We start from the raw sequence: 11,482 nt of genomic DNA on the forward strand, positions 1-11,482 counted from the left end.
TGACATCCGGGTGGGTGGGCGGAGCCTCCAGCCACTTTTACTACCGGTTCACAAGAACCGGACCGAACCGGGAGCAACCCTCCACTGATTAGCACCCATTCGATCTGAACATACGATGACTCAGGCCAAACTCCATTTCGTGTAGAGGTGTTCGACTCTATAGTAATGGCCAAAATTGTGGTAACCTTTTGGGGAAAGTGTATTTTAGAAGTTTGATGGCTAATAATACCACTTTTTTTGGGGGGGGAGTTTCAAGATAATCCTATTCCACTGCTGGAATGGCCTGGGAATAGCTCAGACCCAGTGGTGGGATTCAGCCAGTTCGTACCACTTCGGGAGAACCGGTTGTTAACTTTCTGAGCAGTTTGGTGAACTGGTTTTTGGAAGAAATCATTAGGGCAGAGAACCGGTTGTTAAATTATTTGAATCCCACCACTGCCCAGACCTTAACCCAACTGAAAATTTATGGAGCCGACTAAAGAAAATTATTAGTCAGAAGCGACCCACCAATAAAACCCAGTTAACAGAAGCCATCATTCAATCTTGGTTTCACATTAGAACAGCTGCAGAACTAAAAGACTTGGTTCACTCCGTGGGAAGACGTTGTAAGGCCATAATTCATGCTAAAGGTTACCCAACTAAGTATTAACTGACATGGTGATCATTTTTGTATATCTCATTTTTCTACGTTTCCCTTTTCTTCTTTATGCTGTAACTGCTATTCTAATAGCAAATCCTTCCTAAAAGTTATGGCATTACATTCTTGATTCAATTACCTTTCCATTGATATATAATTTTATGCTACTATTCCAAAAAAAAAAAAAAAGTGGTGTTATTAGCTAGTTTTAGAAAATACACTTTTCCCAAAAGGTTTCCACAATTTTGGCCACTCCTGTATATAAGTCAAAAATTCCAACTTCCCTTTGATTCTCAAATCCATCTGCTCTGTGGATTAGCAACAAGAGACCCAGACATGTTTTTCCCTGTCTGGTGTGTAGACAACATCTATTGCTCATTGGGTGGAACAATTGCTTTTCCTTGCCATTATCAGAAAAACAGTAATTCTTAATGTATCCCCTGTGGATTTCCACCCACCAAAATCTTCCAAGGTAAAACTTGCTTTAAAAAAAAATATGCTCTGAATTCTTTCAGTGTCTGGAGGACTTTACCTGGCCTTGCAAAAAGCTAAGTCCAGGATTTGGTGAGACTCAGCTGGCCTCGGTGTCAAAGCTCAGACACAGGTAAGAGAAAGTATGATGGATATCATGGTAGTTTATTGTTGGATCGGTTTTGCAACCTTACCATTAAAATAATATTAAATAATAAAATAGCAGAATAACAGAATTGAAAGGGATCTTGGAGGTCTTCTTGTCCAATTCTCTACTGAAGCAGGAGATCCTAGACTATTTCAGACAAGTGGCTGTCCAGTCTCTTCTTAAAAGCCTCCAGTGATGGAGCATCTACAACTTCTGGAGGCAAGCTGTTCCACTGGTTAATTGTCCTCACTGTTAGGAGGTTTCTCTCTTTGATTAGTTTCCAATCATTGTTTCTTGTCCTGCCTTCTGGTGCTTTGGTAAATAAGTTGACGCTTTCCTCTTTGTGGCAGCCCCTCAAATAACAGAAATCAGCTATCAGAGCAAGATAACAATCTGGGTTTATTTGATGGTATTGTCAAGTTTCCCTAGATTAATTAGGGCATCCCAAGATGCCCTAATTAATTCATGAGCCATGAGCCAAACTTCAAAGGAAATATAGTCATTTATTAGGAGCACCATTCCGGCAATACTCGGATGCAGTCAGGACTGACCCCACGTAGATTTACATTCCCCTATGACCCTGTCTCTCCCCTTCCCCCTGGCCATGTCATAAATCACATTCTCCAATTAATCACTTTGGCTGGCTGTGAAACCTAACACCCTCCTTCTGATTGCGGTCAGGAAGAATGTATGGAATGCACTTCAGTTCTCCCTCCCTCCTGCTCATGGCAACTTGAAAGCTTTGCAAGTTGACAGGTATCACTTTCTTCCCCTTTCCTGAAAAATATGAGTGGATCCTTTGGTCTCTAGGAGTCCCCCTCTGCCCCCATTGTTGACTCCGGTGTGAATGGCTAAATTCTGCAGTGCAATTTGATTATTGGTTTTGGGGTCCTGCATTTGATTCCACAGTGGGAATAGTCCATAGAAATCACTGTTGCCCACCCTAATGGCATCCTGTCTTTCAAGAAGTTCTTCCCACTCCCAACCCTTTCTGTGACCTACCAAAATCAGACCTGAAATGTATGACTCCTTAGAAATTTCTCCTTAGTTCTAGATTTATTTTTTTTAATTTGATTTATATGCCGCCCTTCTCCGGAGACTGAGGGAGGCTTACAATGTGTTAAGCAACAGCCTTCATCCTTTTGTATATTTATACAAAGTCAGCTTATTGCCCCCACAACCTGGGTCCTCAATTTACCTACCTTAGAAAGGATGGAAGGCTGAGTCAACCTTGAGCCTGGCGAAATTTGAACTTACTTTAATTGCAGACAGCTGGTGTTAAATTACAGTGCTTAGTCTGCAGAGCTATCCAGGCTCCCTAAGAGATTGGAACTCTCTTTGATAATCTAGGAAACGAAAGACAGCACATCGTTTAACTTCAGAATAAGATTGATGGGAGGAACTAAAGGGATAAAATACAAATGTGTTAAGGGAAAGAGACAGCAGATACGTTTGCCCTGAGGCCATCCAGCTGGCAAGGCAGTCTCAACTATTTAAGTCTGCTGAGATTTCTAGGGCTGCCTGCAATTCAGCTTCTGCACAAACCTTGATTTCTCATCTAGGAAGGAAGATGAGAAGAATGACTGGGCTGCCTCTCCTCCTGCTGCTGCTGCTCTTCTGGCTCCTGCCTCCAACTGTTGCTAAGAGGATGCAGGGTGTATGTGTGTCGCAAAGACATTTAAAGTTTCAGAATGGATGGGAATATTACAGGCCCAGTGAGCTGATTATTGGGGGGAATTTACCTCTAGTAGCTTCTTTGACCTTCAATCTCCCAGATTTTCAAGGGGACCCATTCCTGCTTTTTAATAAAGTAGTGTAAGTTTCACTTCTCTCTCTGTCTCTCTCTGTCTTTCTCTTTCTTTCTCTCTCTCTCTTTCTCTCTGTCACTCTGTCTCCATCTCTCTGCCTCTCTCTGTGTATTTCTCTTTCTCTCTCTCTGTCTCTCTGTCTCTCTCTGTCCCTGTGTCTCCCTCCATCTTTCTCTTTCTTTCTCTCTCTCTCTTTCTCTCTGTCACTCTGTCTCCGTCTCTCTGCCTCTCTCTCTGTATTTCTTTCTCTCTCTCTGTCTCTCTGTCTCTGTCTCTCTGTGTCTCTGTGTGTCTCTCTCTCTTTCTCTTTCTCTCTCTCTCTTTCTCTCTGTCACTCTGTCTCCGTCTCTCTGCCTCTCTCTGTGTATTTCTCTTTCTCTCTCTCTGTCTCTCTGTCTCTCTCTGTCCCTGTGTCTCCCTCCATCTTTCTCTTTCTTTCTCTCTCTCTCTTTCTCTCTGTCACTCTGTCTCCGTCTCTCTGCCTCTCTCTCTGTATTTCTCTTTCTCTCTCTCTGTCTCTCTGTCTCTGTCTCTCTGTGTCTCTGTGTCTCTCTCTCTCTTTCTCTTTCTCTCTCTCTCTTTCTCTCTGTCACTCTGTCTCCGTCTCTCTGCCTCTCTCTGTGTATTTCTCTTTCTCTCTCTCTGTCTCTCTGTCCCTGTGTCTCCCTCCATCTTTCTCTTTCTTTCTCTCTCTCTCTTTCTCTCTGTCACTCTGTCTCCGTCTCTCTGCCTCTCTCTCTGTATTTCTCTTTCTCTCTCTCTGTCTCTCTGTCTCTGTCTCTCTGTGTCTCTGTGTCTCTCTCTCTCTTTCTCTTTCTCTCTCTCTCTTTCTCTCTGTCACTCTGTCTCCGTCTCTCTTCCTCTCTCTGTCTGTCTCTGTCTCTCTGTCTCTGTGTCTCCCTCTGTCTTTCTCTCTCTTTCTCTCTCTCTCTTTCTCTCTGTCACTCTGTCTCTGTCTCTCTGCCTCTCTGTATGTATTTCTGTGTATGTGTGTGTGTGTTTCTCTCTCTCTGTCTCTCTGTCTCTGTCTCTGTCTCTCTCTCTCTCTCTCTCTCTGTCTCTCTCTCTCTCTTTCTCTCTGTCACTCTGTCTCCGTCTCTCTGTGTTAGATCAGGCGCAGGAACAGAAGACGTGACCAGGTCGATACATTTAATAACTTTATTGGTTACAAAAGTAGCAAGACAAGACTGCTGGTGCGCTGCCGGAGCTCTCCTTATATTCGCTCCCGGCAGACGCACCGCCCCTTGACAGGGATTCAAATCTCCCGCCCGATTGCTAGCAGCCAATCAGGGCGGATGTCCTTATAAGGACATAACACTCCTCCCCCCTTAGTCCGAGCTGTCAATCTCATCCACAAAAGTCACGTAATCACGCAGGTACGTAGGACGCCTCGGCACCCTAGCTGACCTGCGCAGTCTCACTTGTTCTCCGTCTCCGGCCTGGATGGACGGGGCTCTGTCGTCTCCTGGTTCCCTCTCCGGAACCGGGCTTGGTTCGGCTGTCGAGTGAGCGGGGTCACCCCCAGCGCCTCCGGCCGGACCGCAGACCTTGGATGGCTGGTTCTGGTGGTCTTCCTCCTGGCCTGTGGATCTATCGCCTCGTCTCGGTGGCTCGGTTCCAACCCGGGAAGAGCGTCTGAGTCTCGGTAAGTCCATCGTTTGCTCCTCCCTGGTCTCCCGGGCGCTGCGGTTCGGTTGCGGTTCGGCCTGGCGTTGGGTGAGGGGTGGTTCTGTTCGGTGCCCTCTGGACCGGCCCACCGGCTGCTGGTGGTGCTGGCTTGTGTTGTGTTGTTCGACCTCGCAGGGGTGGTGTTGGCCTGCTAGGTCGGGCTGGCGTTGGTCTACCCCGTCAGGTTGGTGGTGGTCGACCTGGCCGGGTTGTTGTCGGCTTTCCCTTCCCCCTAGTCCCTGGTCTACCGTCTGGTGGTGCCTGGGGCCATCCGGGTCGGGTTGTTGTTTTCTGGCTGCCTCTTGTGATGGGCGGGGGTCCCTCTCGCCGGGGAGTCGTGTGCCACCCTTGCCCATGGGTCGGGGGGTGTCCGTCTTGGATGGGTCCCGGTCTACTCGCCTGGAACTGCAGTCCCCTTGGCTGGGCTGGCGTAGGCTGCCGTCACTGGTGGGGTGCGCCGCTCCTCCTCTGGGCAGGTCCCGGTCTACTTGAGGGCTGGGTTGGTGGTTCCTAGCCCCGTTGTGCCCGGTGCCCACCTGGCTGGGTTGGTGTTGCCATCCCCCGTGTGGTTGGCCCCGGTCTACCTCGCTGGACTGCCGCCGTGACAGTACCTGGTAGTGTGCTGGGCCGACCTCGTCGGGATGGCGTTGCTCTGCCTCGCAGGGGTGGGGTAGGCCTACCTCGTCGGGGTGTTGTAGGCCTACCTCGCCGGGGTGTCGTAGGCCTACCTCGTCTGGGTATGGTAGGTCTACCTCGCCGGGGTGTTGGAGGCCTACCTCGTCTGGGTGTTGTAGGCCTCCCTCGTCAGGCTGGTTTTCGTGTGCTCCCCCCCCACCTTTTTCGGAGTTGGTCGATGTGGCGTCTCGTGAACTGTCCATCTTCCAACTCGACGATGTAGGATTTGGGGCCGGTTGTGCTGGCAATCTTCCCTTTCAGCCATTTAGGAGAGCCGCTGAAATTTAGCGCGAAGATTGAATCTCCCTTGCTGAAGGCGCGAAGCGGGCGGCTGGCGGTTGCGGTCACTTCCGGGCTGTATTGGGGGTGCAGCCGGTCCAAGGGTGACCTCAACCTTCTGCCCATCAACAGTTCGGCCGGGCTCTTGTGGGTGGTGGCGTGTGGCGTGATGTGCTGGGTGAGGAGGAAGTTGTCTATGCGCTCTTGCCAGTCCCCCGGGCCCATCTTGGTGAGGGCCTCTTTGGTCAGTCGGACCATGCGTTCGGCTTGTCCGTTTCCGGCCGGCCTGTAGGGGGCAGACAGGGCGTGGCGGATGCCCAGTCCTGCCAGGAAGGACTCCATGGCCAGGGATGTGAGCTGGGGGCCGTTGTCCGAAACTAGCACATCCGGAAGTCCATGTGTGGCAAACAGACGGCGCAGGGCTCGGATCGTCGCTTCTGTTGTGGTAGATGCCATGGATATCACCTCTAGCCACTTGGAGAAGGCATCTACCACGATGAGGAGGTGTCGCCCCTGCATCGGACCCGCGAAGTCGATGTGGATCCTCGACCAGGGGTTGCTGGGGGTCTCCCACTTTGCGACTTCGGCTTGCGGCGGCGCTGGGCGAACTTCTTGGCACGGGTCACATCTGGAGACCCATTGCTCAATGTCTCTGTCCATGGCGGGCCACCAGACGTAACTCCGTGCCAGGGCCTTCATGCGGACGATGCCCAGATGCCCTTTGTGCAGGGTCTCTAGTGTTCGCCGTTGCAGAGTGCTTGGAATCAGTACCCTGTCTCCCCATAGTAGACAGCCCTTTATGGTGGACAGCTCCTTCTGCTTCCTGGCGAACGGGCTGAACCTCTCCTCCGTCTTCTCCGCTGGCCACCCTCTGAGGATCCAGGACTTCACTTGGCGGAGTGTGGGGTCCTTTTGGGTGTGAACGGCCACATCTGCGGATGACACCGGACAGCTGGCGTCGTCATCAATATGGAATAGGTGGAGCGTGGGGGCTGGGTCTTTGACTGGATTTTTCGACGGGCATCTGCTGAGCGCGTCGGCGTTTCCTATGGCTGTGCCTGGCTGGTGCACGAGCCGGTAGGAGTAGCCGGCTAGGAAGATGGCCCATCTCGTCATCCGTGGAGACATGAATGTCGGGGTGGGTTGGTCGCCTGCGAGGAGTCCCAGGAGTGGCTTGTGGTCGGTGACTATGGTGAAGCGTCTTCCGTAGAGGTATTCGTGGAAACGCTTCACTCCAGCCACGATGGCCAGGGCTTCTTTGTCCAGCTGACTGTAGTTCCGTTCTGCGCCGGACATGGTCTTTGAGAAGTAGGCGATGGGGGCTTCCGTGCCGTTGGGCAATTCGTGGCTGAGGACTGCCCCCACCCCATATGGCGACGCATCACAGGTCAGCTTGATGGGCAGCGTCTCACTGTATTGGATGAGGATGCTTTTGGACGTCAATAGTCCCTTGATGGCTCGGAACGCTGCTTCCTCTTCCTGGCCCCACTTCCAGGACGCCGATTTCCCCAGCAGGCGGTGGAGTGGCTCAGCAACTGTGGCTTTCTGCTTTAAGAAAATGGCATAGAAGTTGAGCAACCCAAGGAAAGCCTGAAGCTCCGTTTTGTTTTTTGGGCTTGGAGCTTCATGGATTGCTTCCACTTTTGATTTGGTGGGGTGGATGCCTGTGCTATCAATGAGGTAGCCCAGGAACTCGACTTCCTGTACTCCTATGATGCACTTATCACGCCTGACCCTCAAGCCCTTGGCCTTGAACCGCTGCAGGACAAACCTGAGCCTTTCAATGAGTTGAGCTCTTGAGTCACCGGAGATGAGCACATCGTCGAAGTAAGGCACCACCCCTGGAACGCCTTGAAGAAGGCGTTCCATCATAGATTGGAATATGCCGGGGGCAGCGCTGACTCCAAATTGGAGGCGGTTACATTTGAATGCCCCCCTATGCGTGACAATTGTTTGTGCCTCCGCCGTTTTTTCATCCACTGGCAGTTGCTGGTAAGCCTGGGCCAGGTCCAGTTTCGCGAAAATTGAGCCAGACCCCAGGGAATGCAACAGGTGTTGCACCACTGGGACTGGGTATGCGCTTTGTGCCAACGCCTTGTTGATGGTACAACGGTAGTCGGCGCAGATGCGCACAGACCCATCATGCTTCAATGGGGTCACAATGGGGGTTTCCCATGAAGCATGATCGATCGGTTCCAGGACGCCCTGGGCGATCAGCTTATCCAGCTGTTCATCTACTTTGGGCCGCAGGGCAAACGGAACTCGGCGGGGCTTAAGCCTAATTGGGGTGATTCCCTTGTCCAGATTAAAGGAAATTGGCCTCCCCACAAATTTCCCCAGCTTACCATCGAAGACTTCCTTGAACTCTTCGATGATGGTGTCGAGTTCGTCCCTGTGGATCTCGTGGATGCCCTGAATTGAAAGTCCCAGCGGCTTAAACCACTCCACGCCTAACAAGTTTGGTCGGCTGTGCTCCACGATGGTGATGGGCAGCTTTCCGTTGAAGTCGTTGTACTTCACGTGGATGGTGGCTCTGCCCAGGATTTCGACGGGGTTTCCATTGAAGTCCACAAGCCTCGCCTTCGGGGTCTTCAGCTGGGCCTTTTTGTAGGAGGGCTTCAGCTGCTGTAGGTGCTGCCAGTCCATGATGGAGTAGGCGGATCCGGAGTCTACCTCCATCTTGCACGGTGCCCCCTCTGCTATCAGTGTCACGTGGAACTTGGTGGTCCCCTCGTCGCTTGTGTGAGCGATGGTAGTCTGGTGCACCGTTTTGCTTCGGGAATAGTCTTCCTCCCCGCGCCGGGACTGGTTTGAGGACCGTTTGGATGTCCTCTGGTTGTCTTTGCGATTCTCCCGGAATCATGGTCTGGGCGGTTCCGGGGCTGGATTGGCGGCTCTGCAGGCCTCTGCGATGTGCCCCCTCTTCAGGCATCGGCGGCAGGTCGCGTCCCTCCATCTGCAGGTCGCCCTGGGGTGGTCGCCTCTGCAGCTGCCGCATCGTTCTCCCCGGTCGCCATGCTGTGGGTTTTCCCGCCTGGGGGGGCGGGAAACCTTGTGGACGGCCATTTCCTCATCCGACTCGGATTGAGTGGTTGCCTCGTCTGATGAGGTCAGGCCCGACTTGTGGATCTTATGGATCCCTCTTGCCTTTACCATCGCGGCGGCTGCTTGCTCAGACGTTTCAGCCGCTGTTGCTTCATCGAGGACGTCTTTGAGCGGTATCCTCTTCCGGCTGAGGAACTTCTTCTGCAGCCCCACATCTCGCATCCCAAACACAACGCGGTCTCGGATTGCGTTATCGACGTTGTCGAACTCGCAGTTGGCAGCGATCTGGCGAAGCGCTGCCACGAATTCCTTGATGGATTCACCTTCCCGCTGATTTCTTTGTTGGAAGGTGAACCTGTTTGCGATGGGGGTGCCTGTCGGTGCATAGTGCTCCTGTAGGACTTCCTGCAGGTCGTTCCAGGACATCTCCTCAATGTCCCTGGGTGCCACGAGGTCGATCGCCATCTCTAGGACGTCCGATCCGCAATGAGCCAGGAAGAGGGCTCTTTTCCTCTCATCGTCGAGGTTCTGGTAGCCATTACCTCGCAGGAATTGCCGGAATCGGACCATGTATGACCTCCACTTCTCCCGGGATGGGTCGAACGGGTTCAGCGCGGTCATCGGGGCTTGCGGGGTAGCCATTCTGGAAGTCGCTGTGGTGTAGTGACTTCAGCTCGGTGGGCGATCGTGCCTTGAGTCTTTCTCAGGTTCTCTTCTCTAGTCCTTCGTCGCCAGTGTTAGATCAGGCGCAGGAACAGAAGACGTGACCAGCTCGATACATTTAATAACTTTATTGGTTACAAAAGTAGCAAGACAAGACTGCTGGTGCGCTGCCGGAGCTCTCCTTATATTCGCTCCCGGCAGACGCACCGCCCCTTGACAGGGATTCAAATCTCCCGCCCGATTGCTAGCAGCCAATCAGGGCGGATGTCCTTATAAGGACATAACACTCTGCCTCTCTCTCTGTATTTCTCTGCCTCTCTCTGTGTCTCTCTGTCTCTATCTCTCTCTGTCTCTGTGTCTCTCTCTGTCTTTCTCTTTCTCTCTCTCTCTTTCTCTCTGTCACTCTGTCTCTGTCTCTCTGCCTCTGTGTGTATTTCTGTGTATGTGTGTGTGTGTTTCTCTCTCTCTTTCTCTCTGTCACTCTGTCTCCGTCTCTCTGCCTCTCTCTCTGTATTTCTCTTTCTCTCTCTCTGTCTCTCTCTTTCTCTCTCTCTCTTTCTCTCTGTCACTCTGTCTCAGTCTCTCTGCCTCTCTCTCTGTATTTCTCTGCCTCTCTCTCTGTCTCTCTGTCTCTATCTCTCTCTGTCTCTGTGTCTCTCTGTGTCTTTCTCTTTCTCTCTCTCTCTTTCTCTCTGTCACTCTGTCTCTGTCTCTCTGCCTCTCTCTGTGTATTTCTGTGTGTGTGTGTGTGTTTCTCTCTCTCTGTCTCTCTGTCTCTGTCTCTGTCTCTCTCTCTCTCTCTCTCTTTCTCTCTGTCACTCTGTCTCTGTCTCTCTGCCTCTGTCTACTGTGTCTCCCTCTGTCTTTCTCTTTCTCTCTCTCTCTCTCTCTCTCTGTCACTCTGTCTCTGTCTCTCTGCCTCTCTCTCTGTATTTCTCTCTCTCTCTGTTTCTGTCTCTGTCTCTCTCTCTGTCTCTCTCTGTGTCTCTGTGTCTCTGTCTCCCTGTCTCTCTCTCTGTGTCTCTCTCTCTGTCTGTCTCTTTGTCTCTGTGTCTCCCTCTGTCTCTCTCTGTGTGTGTGTGTGTGTGTGTGTGTGTGTCTGTCTCTGTCTCTCTGTCTCTGTCTCTGTCTCTCTCTCTCTCTCTCAACTACTTTCAGAAATATTTGTTCTAGCGATCTTCACATCTTTGCCATTTTCTCAACAAAGAGGCAAAGTCAAGAAATAGGCTAGAATTCCCTGTTTTTCCAGAACTGTTCCTGAGGAAGATGACATAAAACGTAGGAAGGACAACACCTAAGAGACTGTGCTGGCCTAATGAAGAAGTTGACATAATATTAATATGGACATAAAGTCATAGAAAAAACCCCCACAACCCTCCGTTTAGGAATCAGCAAAGCTCATGAAAAATGGCCCTTAGGAAGTCTGAGTTGTGGCCCCCACTGGAGTCTTCTGCTCAGACCTGAAGAAGCTGCTTCCAGAGAGAAACAAACTGATTAGGGAGGAAGAGGAGCAATTGGGGAGGATTTCAGCCACTGGAGGAAAGTGAAGAAGGGAAGGAGAATAGAGGGGTATAAAATGATCCGGGATATGGACACACAGACTTGTCTCCTTTCTCAGAAATCCATCCAAGGACAATCAAGAAACATCCTTAAAAAAGCCAAAAGAGCACAATGAATCTTGTGACTTACTGCTGCAAGGGCAAACAAAAAAGGCAAAGCCCACTCTACCAGGACACAAGATCTTTGCTATAATGTTCCCCAATCTTTTTCTCACTATAGACCCCTGCCCTCAAACTACCAGCAGTTCCTGGCCTTGATGTTTGCTGTCACAGAGGTGAATAAGGATCTAGTCCTCCTCCCCAACTTCACCCTTGGATATGACTTGCATGAAAATCGGAAGATGGAGAGGAATGTTTTCTCATTCAGCCTCTCCCTGCTCTCCACACAAAGACAAATGGTTCCAGGTTATAAATGTGACAGGAAGGAGACTTTGCTCTCTGTCATTGGAGGTGACAACCCCAGATCCTCAAGGCAGATGGCCTCCATCTTCAGCATCTTCAAGGTCCCACAGGTAAGGGGACCCCACTG

This window comes from Pituophis catenifer, unplaced genomic scaffold (genome assembly GCF_029215685.1).
Source record: "Pituophis catenifer annectens isolate HBS135680 unplaced genomic scaffold, rPitCat1.0.hap2 SCAF_1, whole genome shotgun sequence".
NCBI lineage: Eukaryota > Metazoa > Chordata > Lepidosauria > Squamata > Colubridae > Pituophis > Pituophis catenifer.